The following is a 12,145-nucleotide window of genomic DNA, read 5'->3' on the forward strand; positions in this document are numbered from 1 at the left end:
CAGTACTTGGATGGAATCTCAAAAACAGAATGATCTCTGTTCATTTCCAAGGCAAACCACTCAATATCACGGTAATCCAAGTCTACACCCAGACCAGTAATGCTGAAGAAGCTGAAGTTGAACGGTTTTATGAAGACCTACAAGACCTTCTAGAAATAACACTCCCAAAAGATGTCCTTTTCATTATAGGGGACTGGAATGCAAAAGTAGGAAATCAAGAAATACCTGGAATAACAGGCAAATTTGGCCTTGGAGTACAGAATGAAGCAGGGCAAAAGCTAATAGAGTTTTGCCAAGAGAACGCACTGGTCATAGCAAACAACCTCTTCCAACAACACAAGAGAAGACTTGTACACATTGACATCACCAGATGGTCAATACGAAAAACAGATTATATTCTTTGCAGCCAAAGATGGAGAAGTTCTATACAGTCAGCAAAAACAAGACTGGGAGCTGACTGTGACACAGACCATGAATCCCTTATTGCCAAACTCAGACTTAAATTTAAGAAAGTGGGGGAAACCACTAGACCATTCAGGTATGACCTAAATCAAATCCCTTATGATTATACGTAGAAGTGACAAATAGATTCAAGGAATTAGATCTGATAGACAGAGTGCCTGAAGAACTATGAACCGAGGTTTGTGATATTGTACATGTGGCAGGGATCAAGCCATCCCCAAGGAAAAGAAATGTAAAAAAGAAATATGTTTGTCTCAGGAGGGCTTACAGATAGCTGTGAATAGAAGAGAATTGAAAGGCAAAGGAGAAAAGGAAAGATAAACCCCTTTGAATGCAGAGTTCCAAAGAATAGCAAGGAGAGATAAGAAAGCCCTCCTCAGTGACCAGTGCAAAGAAATAGAGGAAAACAATAGAATGGGAAAGTCTAGAGCTCTCTTCAAGAAAATTAGAGATGCCAAAGGAACATTTCATGCAAAGATGGGCACAATAAAGGACAGAAATGGTAGGGACCTAACAGAAGCAGAAGATATTAAGAAGAGGTGGCAAGAACACACAGAAGAACTGTACAAAAAAGATCTTCATGACCCAGATAATTACAATGGTGTGATCACTCACCTAGAGCCAGACATTCTGGAATGCGAAGTCAAAGGGCCTTAGGAAGCATCACTACAAATAAAGCTAGTGGAGGTGATGGAATTCCAGTTGAGCAATTTCAAATCCTGAAAGATGATGCTGTGAAAGTGCTGCACTCAATATGCCAGCAAATCTGGAAAACTCAGCAGTGGTCACAGGACTGGAAAAGATCAGTTTTCATTCCAATCCCAAAGAAAGGCAATGCCAAAGAATGCTCAAACTACCGCACAATTACACTCATCTCACACGCTAGCAAAGTAATGCTCAAAATTCTCCAAGCCAGGCTTCAACAGTACATGAACTGTGAACTTCCAGATGTTCAAGCTGGATTTAGAAAAGGCAGAGGAACCAGAGATCACATTGCCAACTTGGGTTGGATCATCAAGAAAGCAAGAGCATTCCAGAAAACCATTTATTTCTGCTTTATTGATTATGCCAAAGCCTTTGACTGTGTGGACCACAACATACTGGGGAAAATTCTGAAAGAGATGGGTATACCAGACCACCTGACCTGCCTCTTGAGAAATCTGTATGCAGGTCAGGAAGCAACAGTTAGAAGTAGACATGGAACAACCGACTGGTTCCAAATAGGAAGAGGAGTACATCAAGACTGTATATTGCCACCCTGCTTATTTAACTTGATGCATAGTATATCATGCAAAATGCCGGGCTGGAGAAAGCACAAGCTGGAATCAAGATTGCTAGGAGAAATATCAATAACCTCAGATACAGAGATGACACCACCCTTATGGCAGAAAGCAGAGAACTATAAAGCCTCTTGATGAAAGTGAAAGAGGAGAGTGAAAAAGTTGGCTTATAACTCAACATTCAAAAAATAAAGATCATGGCATCCAGTCCCGTCACTTTTTGGCAAATAGATGGAGAAACAATGGAAATAGTGAGACTTCATTTTTGGGGGCCTCCAAAATCACTGCAGATGGTGACTGCAGCCATGAAAATAAAAAATGCTTGCTCCTTGGAAGAAAAAGTATGACCAACCTAGACAGCATATTAAAAATCAGAGACATTACTTTGCCAACAAAGGTCCATCTAGTCAAAGTTATGGTTTTTCCATTAGTCACGTATGGAAGTGAGAGTTGGACTATAAAGAAAGTGGAGCGCAGAAGAATTGATGCCTTTGAACTGTGGTGTTGGATAAGACTCTTGAGTGTCCCGTGGACTGCAAGGAGGTCCAACCAGTCCATCTTAACAGAAATCAGTCCTGAGTATTCATTGGAAGGACTGATGCTGAAGCTGAAACTGCAATACTTTGGCCACCTGATGCAAAGAAATTACTCACTGGAGCAGACCCTGATGCTGGGAAAGATTGAAGGCAGAAGGAAAAGGGGACAACAGAGGATAAGATGGCTGGATGGCGTCACCGACTCAATGGACATGAGTTTGAGTAAACTCTGGGAGTTGGAGATGGACAGGGAGGCCTGGTGTGCTGCAGTCCATGGGGTCACAAAGAGTCAGGCATGAATGAGTAGCTGAACTGAACTGAACTGAGGTACCTACTGCAAAGACCTGCAGGCAGACATGGGGGGACTCCTTTGCAGCAGCCCCATCAGGAAACATCCACGCATTTACATGTCTGTGCCCTTCTGCTCATTGCAGGTCATTTTGCTTCAGATATAACAGCTCTGTAGTTTACATGCAAAATCCCAGGTTCTGGCCTCTAAAAGGACAGCCTTAGCAGGATAAGTCAGATACTGAGAATCAGTAGTCCGAGGATTCTCGTCATTCCCTGTAGCAATAAGCCACAGACAATCACTCAAAGTTTAACATTAAGAAGCAGAGCTTCAGGCCGCCCTGGGCAGAGTTAAGATTAGTAATCTGTTAAATAAAGAAAAAAGTGGGGAGGGAAGCTGTTCCAGGCAGCCCAGAAGATACCTCCCTGTTTAGCTGGTTTTGTGGTCCTAATGCAATCAATCAGATAAGTGTGGACAGAGAAGAAAAAAAAGAAAAGGGTCACCTGAGCCAAAAACTTGATTTCAACAATTTCATTTCCTGAGTTGAATGACTGGTTTCTGGATAAATTTTCCAGGTAATTCAGTGACTTGAAGTCACTGTTTTATGTCTAATTTTACATATACACATGAATATGCATAATTTTCCAGGCAGTCAAGTTTTATGAATAGTCCCAGCTAGAGATATATGGACATCTGTGATCCATTTTACGTAAGGTAATGTCTTTTGTAAGTAAGACATATGGAAGTAAATATCATGCTATAATTTCTTTTGCAATTCTTTTTTTATTTGGAAACAAAATATTTATGTTTTCCTTGTGTCCTCAAATCTACTTAGTCAAAAATCTGCCTCCACTATATCCTTCCAAGTGTCTACTCACTGACCACATGTCTACTTTGGGTAGGGACAATGACAATAATAGCTAACATTTACATAGCATTTGCCAGGTGCTATTCTAAGTATTGAAGAGGGCATGGCAACCCACTCAAGTATTCTTGCCTGGAAAACCCCATGGACAGAGGAGTCTGGTAGTTTACAGTCATAGGGTCGCGTAGAGTCAGACACGACTGAAGCAACTTAGCAAACAGCACTTTCTAAGTATTTACTATTTATTAATTTGTTTAATCCTCACATTAATCTAAAAAGATAGGTCTTCATAAAAGTTGGGAAAATTGGGAACAGAGATTTAGTAATCTGCCACAATCACAATACTACACGTGGCAGAGCTGAAGCCCACCTCCAGGCAATCTGTCCTTCTTACCTTTCAGAGTGCAGCCTGGCCAGAGGCTCATACACAGCAAGCACTAGAATTTGATGGAAATCAAGTTAACTCAAGGGCAAAGTGTTCACCTTTAATACCCAGTATCTCTTTCTTTTCTTTGTTGATTATTCCACAAAAAGAACTGAAAGCCATTTTCTAATAGACTGGCTGCTAAGTCTCTTCAGTCGTGTCCGACTCTGTGCGACCCCACTGACAGCAGCCCACCAGGCTCCCGACTCTGGGATTCTCCAGGCAAGAACACTGGAGTGGGTTGCCATTTCCTTCTCCAATGCATGAAAGTGAAAAGTGAAAGTGAAGACGCTCAGTCGTGTCCAACTCTTCGCAACCCCATGGGCTGCAGCCCACCAGGGTCCTCCATCCATGGGATTTTCCATGCAAGAGTACTGGAGTGGGGTGCCATTGCCTTCTCCGCTAATAGACTGGAGAACATGCCAATTTGATAAAATGTACTATATGTGAACCAGAGGGCAACAGGCCTGGGTGCTTATCCCAGATATCACATTTGACAAAGATTTCACAGCTAGTGCTCATTTTTTATTAATTTTATTTTACTGGTTTCCCATCCATGCTTTGTTGAAAAAGAGATCCGAGTGGCTAGGCATTCAAATATCACATAGCTCAAAATGCCTGTGTCACATGTCATCATAACTATCATTACAGAACATAAAACAAAAAACAAAACAAAACAAAAACTCCCTGCTTACTCTTTAAAAGGCTGCAAGAGAAAACAGTGGGGTTACACAGTGTCTTATGATCATATTATACAGGACTTACTCGAAAGTCCGGGAGTGTTAGCATCTGTAATCTTCAGGTCCACATTTTCAGACTTGATTCTAGGGCTCTGAGATTCAGAGCCATTATTTTCTTTTGCACCAGAGAACTAGATGCATGGGACGCAAAGTGCTTGAGGTGAAAAGGTAAGAAGGCTTTCCTTGCTTCCTCTCTCCCTCCTCACTTGGTGTTCTGTACAGATTGCTTTCTCATCTATTGCCCTACATATAAGACCTGAATTATGTCTTCACTCTCTAGTTGATACATCACGCCACTGATTGCTCATAAATGACGTGAAGAGGAGAGCTTGTCTGGCATCAGAATCTGAGTCTTTTCCAGATGCCCTTGGAACTTGAAGGACACTGTCCTGGGTTATAGTTATCAACCTGCCAAGAACCAAGTTTTGACACATTATTTAAAGAGAGAAAGATATGTCCAAATGTTACATCAAAACCTGGTCTTATTCTTTTGCAAATCATGAATAAGTATGTGATATCAAGTAGGATGGCTTCTGGCTTTTGTCTTTACTCCCCAACTCCCACCACTGACACAGCAGACCTTTTCTCAGCTCTTCTGGTCTTGTCCCTTTGGCCATTTTCTTTTATTTAACAATTCAGTTCTCTCCCTTGTTATACCCTTCTACCAACCTTCTCTAACAGAATTACATGTGTAATTTTTTCCACATAATTATGTGAAAATATTTTCATTTAATGAACTGTAATTAAATTGGAAAGATAAGACATATAGATGGCTACATTTTCAAGAAGTGAAGGGTGGAAGAAATAGGCATTACAGGGTGAAAGCGCTTACTGAGTGCTTCTGGTTTACTAAGTCTCATGGTTTGCTAAGTCTCTAATCAGCTGTGTGATATAACCGGAGTATATGAAGCACATAATTTTATCAGCATGGTGGTTTCATTAGTCATATGAGTCTCACCTGCCTGTGTCCTTCTTTAAAAGCCTAGAAAAGCCAAATACTCACTTTCTCAGCCTCTTTTGCAAATAGAAGTAACCCCTGACCCAGTTCTAGTCAATAAAATATGAAGGGAAATCTGGAAGATTCTAGAAAAATCTTCTCCCTGTTTTCTCCCTGTTAAGAGAGCAGTGCAGGAGGAAAAGGCTCTCTCCCCACTGCTTCTTACTTCTATACATGGTTATGTAAGGACATGATGGTAGGAGCTGCTGTAGCCATCTTGCAACAAGAAGGCCCAGAGAATTTCAGAGACACTGACAGAGGGGTTGATATCATTCATGTGCTGAAGTATTCACTCAAAAACTGTTGAAAGCTTATTATGCACCAGGCACTGTACTATGATAGGGGGTTCATATGTACAAAATAAACAATGTCCCTGCTTATAGGAGGAAAGACAACCAATAATAAATATACATCAACTAGAGTTAAGAATTATGGTGAACAATTATGAAGCATATGGGGTCTGGGAAGTGATGGAGTGATATTATATATAGGTGGATAAAGTGATATTTGAGAGACCTAAAGGAAGTGAGGGACTACGTCAGGCAGATATTGGGGGTGGGAGTGAGAAGGAGTGCTCCAGGAAAAGGGAATAGCATATGCAAAGGCCTCATTGCCTCCCTGGAAGCAACAACAAAGCAGAAGATGTAAGAAAGATTTGCTTACTGAGATTTTGCCATGGAGAATCACACGGGTGAAAAAGAAACTGGACCAAGAAAGGAAATATGATTGAAAGAATTTCTTTTTCAAGGAAACAATCAGCGCTTCTAATCTCCTTATTCTGATGAAACATATGGCAAGTCAATTCTGAGACTGAGTGAGGCTGGAAATGACCAAAAATAGACGTCTTTGGAAGGCTCTGGATAGTTTCATTAGAGCATTTAGTAAGTATATTTAAAAAGTAAAAACAAGTCAAATTAAGGTCATATTTTACTTAACTGAATATATTCAGATATTACCATTTTGACATGTGACACCAGCCACATTTCAAGCATCCAGGAGCCACTAATATGGCTGGAATATCGAACAGCATATCTTCAGAGAACCAAACATGAAAAGAAATGTTTTTATTAGAAAACTTCTGTGTTTGTGTTTTTAAAACTCATTAATAATTTTACCTGTTTTAATGTACCGGCTTCCCTGGTGGCTCAAATAGTAAAGAATCTCTGCAATGCAGGAGACCCAGGTTTGATCCCTGGGTTTGGAAGATCCCCTGGAGAAGGGAATGGCAACCCACTCCAGTAATCTTGTCTACAGAATTTCATGGACAGAGAAGTCTGCTGGGCTATAGTTCATGGGGTCACTCCATTTTATGGAGTCAGACAACTGAGTGACTAACACTTTCATAACCAAAATACAGATCATTTTTAAATCAATAAAACCTAGAACAATATTTGAAAAAAAAATCCAGGTCTTGCAAATTCAAGGGAAAATGGAGATAATAATATCCACTAAATTGATATACGTACTAAATGAGATGGTATGTGGGTTTAAAAAAAAATAGAGCACTGTAAGAATACGCCTCTATGGATATGAATAGTATTGTTTTCTTGTTTAATTAGAATCTTGGTTCCTGGTCCCTGGTTAAATAAGCACTTCAGAAATCTGTAGATAATTCTTTCTTTCCAATATTATTATGTTCATTGCCTTTAAAGCCATTATACACACTGACCAGGAACACATTTAAAGTCCTAGGAATAATCATTTTGATAAAAACTGTGACTTTTCCCAACACTTGAGAAATATCTGAGTATGACCACATGGAAAATCTAGATAATTTCTAAAGTAGCTACAAATATGTGGGAAGAAGGAAATTCTGATGGTTTCTCAAGACTTTTCTGAATTAAAATCTGACTTAATTTCCTGTATTCTGAGAGATATAAGTAAATGTAAATATGTAAACATCTTTTTTATTGGTAATGACTGAGATTTCTGAATTTCTCTGTAATTATGTTTAGCAGGGGGCTGTGCTGAGCAGCTCCCTGAAATCTGTCAGCTTTTCATAACATAGTAACCCACCCATCACTGCCTCAGACCTTCAGTAAACACATAGGCCATGTGCCTGCACTTACAGAACTTCACAGGTTTCCATGGATACCGGAATTTTAGTGCTAAGGCACATTTACTACCGTTTTTCTTGTCACCGAGAGTCCTGTAAACACTTGTGCTTTAAGATTTTGTTCAGAAATTTACCATTTTATAGAGGACTGAGTCAGAACTGCCTTTTCCCAAACGCTTTGTATGATTTCCCCTTAGGGCAAAGTCCCTGAAATCATTTACATTTGTGGCCTCTTTTTAGTGATGAGCTTTTCTTTATTAGACTAATAAAAGACAATAAAGGTTTAACTGCATTGTCAGTATCACTTTTAAGGGACAGATATTTATAGTATATAAACGTTACAATTAATAAATAAGACAGTTTGATCTACATTTAAAACAGAAAAAAGCAAATAGGAAAGCAAGAACAGGAATATTATGTAGATATTTAGCCATTTCTCTTCCTGAGTAGGGTGAAATGTGTCAGTTTCAAGGACACCCCTGTGTCACATCTATTGACCAATCATTGTTTGAATGCACTCTTTCTTATATTCAGGTGGTTTTTTTTTTTTTTTTTTTTGTATAATTAAAAGATCTTTTTGTACATCTGTGAACATGGAAGGCTATGTCATTTCTTTTCTCATTTCCTATGTGTATAACTGAGGCTCAGGTTTAAGGAACATACCCTGTGTCACATAGCTAGCAAGTGGAAGAACTGGGATTAGAACTGCTGCTGCTGCTGCTAAGTCGCTTCAGTCGTGTCCAACTCTGCAACCCCAGAGATGGCAGCCCACCAGGCTCCCCCGTCCCTGGGATTCTCCAGGCAAGAACACTGGAGTGGGTTGCCATTTCCTCCGCCAATGCATGAAAGTGAAAAGTGAAAGTGAAATCGCTCAGTCGTGTCGGACTCCTAGCGACCCCATGGACTGCAGCCTACCAGGCTCCTCTGTCCATGGGATTTTCCAGGCAAGAGTACTGGAGTGGGGTGCCATTGCCTTCTCCGGGATTAGAACTAAAGACTCCTAACTCACTGTCCAGGGCTTTTCCACTGTCCTTTTCCTGGGCAGAATACAGGCAACTTCCTCTATAGAAGGCATGCCCCTGTTCTTCCTTCCTTGCCACTTGCTGATAGGTTTCTGTGCCTCTGACCTGGGCTCCATTAAATCTTCCTTTTCTCCACTTGTTTTCCAATCATTCAGTCCCCTTAACTGCCTCAGACACTTGGCTCAGCTTAACACACCAAGCTGAGTAATTTCACATGCACATAACCATTGGGAAACAGAGTCGCAGAGACATCACATAGCCTGGATATGTACTGCATAAGGACTCAGTAGGGAAACAGATTTCTAGTTCCAACCATATTGACCAAGAATGTACAAAACCCATTGAATGAGAGGCTCAAGAACTCCATACCAAAATGCAATCTGGGCAGACATGTTGCCTGGATAGTCAAGTAGAGAAAAAAGCTTTTATTTTTTGCAGCATTGACTTTGGGGGCTGCATTGGAAGTATATGCTTGTCTCCACTCTCATCTGTTATGCTCTTGTAGCCAAAAACCTCTGCGTCGTTTCAGCAAGTATCTCAGTTAAGGTCATGAGATCATCACATCATTTTTGCATGAAGTCTCATTTACTGTGTATTTGTATAGGCCTTTTGTTTTTGCAGTTTTTTCACCTAAAAGGAAGACATTGCTTTTAATATCTAACAAAAGAGGGAGTCAGGGTAGAGGATGAGCTCTTTTTAAAATTCATTATTAATTGGAGGATAATTGCTTTACAATGTTTTATTGGTTTCTGCTGTATAACAATGTGAATCAGCCATAAGTATACATATATCCCCTCCCTTCTGAACCTTCATCCCACTGCCCCCCATCCCACCTCCCTAGGCTGTCACAGAGCACGACGTTGAGCTCCTTGTGTTATACAGCAACTTCCCACCAGCTGTCTGTTTTGCATATGGTAATGTATATGTCTCAGTGCTACTCTCTCAATTCATCCCATTCTCTCCTTCTCTTGCTGTGCCCACAAGTCTGTTCTCTATGTCTGCGTCTCTATTCCTGACCTACAAACAGGTTCATGAGTACCATCTTTTTGGATTCCATGTATATATGTTAATATATGATAGTTGTTTTCTCTTTCTGACTTACTTCACTTCGTATAACAGGCTGTAGCTTCATCTGCCTCAGTTCAACTGACTCAAATTCATTCCTTTTTATGGCTGAGTAATATTTCATTGTGTATATGTACCACAACTTCTTTATCCATTCATCTGTCAGTGGACATCTAGGCTGTGAGGAAGAGCTCTTGACTAAGAGACCTGATCTGGACCCTTCCCAGGGGGAGGCCCTGAGTGAGGAACTCCATGGCTCAGGCCTCAGAGTGACTTCCAGAACCTGAGGAATCATGCATTTGCTGTCAGGCTCAAACGAGAGAAAGAATAGGAAAGTGCTTTGCTACTTGTAAAATATGCATTAAAAAATAGAGTTCTTCTGGATAAACAACAAGGTCCTAAAGTATAGCACAGGAAACTATATTCAAGATCCTGTGATAAACCATAATGGAAAAGGATATAAAAAAGAATGTTTACATGTGTACAACTGAGTTACCTTGCTGTGCAGCAGAGATTAGCACAACGCTGTACATTAGCTCTTCTTCTATTAAAACCAAACCAAACCAAGAGTTCTTTTGAGGAGTAACGTCACACATTGCCAATTGATTTTAGAGTACATATGTTAAAAAGGCAAATAATGATTCCTGTTAACACTGGGCTTTTGCTGGACTTTATTCATTTTACAACAATGACAAAAGTATCTCCATTATGGTTATTTTAATATGTTTCAACCCTTTCACCTAACTAGGCAGCAACTTAAAGTGTCATCCATGCGGTGCTTCACTTAATATAATAGCCAAAATAATGGGAATGAGTTATTTGGTTGTAATCTAATACCTGGTCCCATCACATATCATGTATAGCCCTTGACATCCCAGGACTACAACTCTGGATTCAGGCAAACTGGCTATAACTACCCTACACTAATTCCTCATTCTTTCTGGATAGAAATTTTAATTCTGTACTGTTCATCCGTAGAGTACCAATGAGGAGTGATTAAGTATCTCTCCAATCTGTAGAAAGGAAGAGAGAACTCAGAGTTCTCCTGAACAACAAAGCTTTCTCTGTTTCTCCTACAAATTCCATTCAGGCATCAAATTGAATTTACTCTTAACCGAATGCATTTTATCTATACCTGGCAGGGATCTAGAAGTAAAATTACAAGATTTATTTCATTTTAATTCTATCATGATGCATTTAATCACAAATACCCCCCAAAAATGAAAAGATAATTTATCATTTTGTTCTGACTGAGCAACCCTCCTTGGTTCACATTCATGAATCTATAATGCAAGGAGGAGAGCCGATGATTAAGTGTCCGATTAGAGAAAACAGATTAACCTGGCAAACATAATAAATTTAGCTCATAAGCAGGATGGCTTTATAAATGCTCACAATAACTCTCCTGCATAAAATCATGAACCACAGCCTTCAGTGATGACTCAATTGAAATAGTTGGGGAACATAAAGCAAATGCATGTTTATGGATCTCTTTTTGACATATTAAAAGAACACTGAAAGGTATATCTAATTCAGTTTATAACTCTAAAAATACACTAAACAGGGAACAGGTAGGAAAAATATTAACTCATAAAAATAAAGCTACACTCTCAAGTGTTCGAGTTTCTACTTTATCAATACATATATCTAGATTCCACGTGTTTTCAATGTCTACTGATTAATTTCCAAAGATGTCAAAGCCAGACCTCGATGTCAAAACCTGCAGATTCACCCTTAACCTTCACCACAGAACCTGGTTCCTTTATAAAGGCGGCTGCATGTTTAGGTAGTTCTTATTCCACTGGGACAAAACAACATAAAATTAGAGAGCTAGTTCAGCCTTTGAATCAGTAGGGAAAAAATCCTTTCTTTTAGCTGAGAGTCCACTTATATCAGAGTAAAAATCTAGGTTAGGACGACTTGTTTGAAGGCAAGTCCTTGTGCTGTGCTCCAGAAGGTTCACTTAGCAGTCTGTGGGCCTTCCTTACTTAGCTGGTTTGTTTTCCTGGCCTCCCTTTTTTAGCAAGGAGAAAATGGATACTCTTCACGCCCACCTTTATTTTTAAACTCTCATGGCTTTATTCCTGGAGGCCTCTGTTGGCCTATGGCCTGAAAGAGAGTCAGATAGGTGCTGCCCTGTCACATGCACCCAGGTCACACTGAATAAAAGACCTGCTCTACTCCTCTAAATAGAAGCAGACCCTTGTCAGGGGCGGGGCGGGGATGTGGGGGAGGGGAGTTGGCTGCCTCCTAGAGCCTCTTCTTCAAGGAAGGCCGCATCTGGAGCCAGGTAAATTTCTCACTGTAAGAAACGGGGACCTGTGCACCCTTCCTTCCTCCGTTCCCCACTCCGCCCACTTCTGAAGTTGATCCTGAGCTGCAGGGTGGCGACAGGGAGGAGGCCAAAGT

General features: G+C 40.2%; 1 protein-coding gene across 6 annotated transcripts in view; it reads left to right on the top strand.

Moving 5' to 3' along the window:
* Positions 1 to 11,922: 11,922 nt before the first annotated feature.
* The window catches only part of HRASLS (HRAS-like suppressor), a 22,765-nt gene continuing 22,542 nt past the window's right edge, over positions 11,923 to 12,145 (top strand). For 3 of the 6 annotated variants that reach the window (XM_010832235.1, XM_010832241.1, XM_010832242.1), the window contains exon 1: positions 11,923 to 12,026. The gene's annotated coding sequence lies outside the window, so the exon portion shown is untranslated. The remainder of the gene's footprint in view (positions 12,027 to 12,145) is intronic. The other 3 variants (XM_010832234.1, XM_010832238.1, XM_010832233.1) reach the window with 1 other exon arrangement.

This window comes from Bison bison, unplaced genomic scaffold (genome assembly GCF_000754665.1).
Source record: "Bison bison bison isolate TAMUID 2011002044 unplaced genomic scaffold, Bison_UMD1.0 scf7180017860491, whole genome shotgun sequence".
NCBI lineage: Eukaryota > Metazoa > Chordata > Mammalia > Artiodactyla > Bovidae > Bison > Bison bison.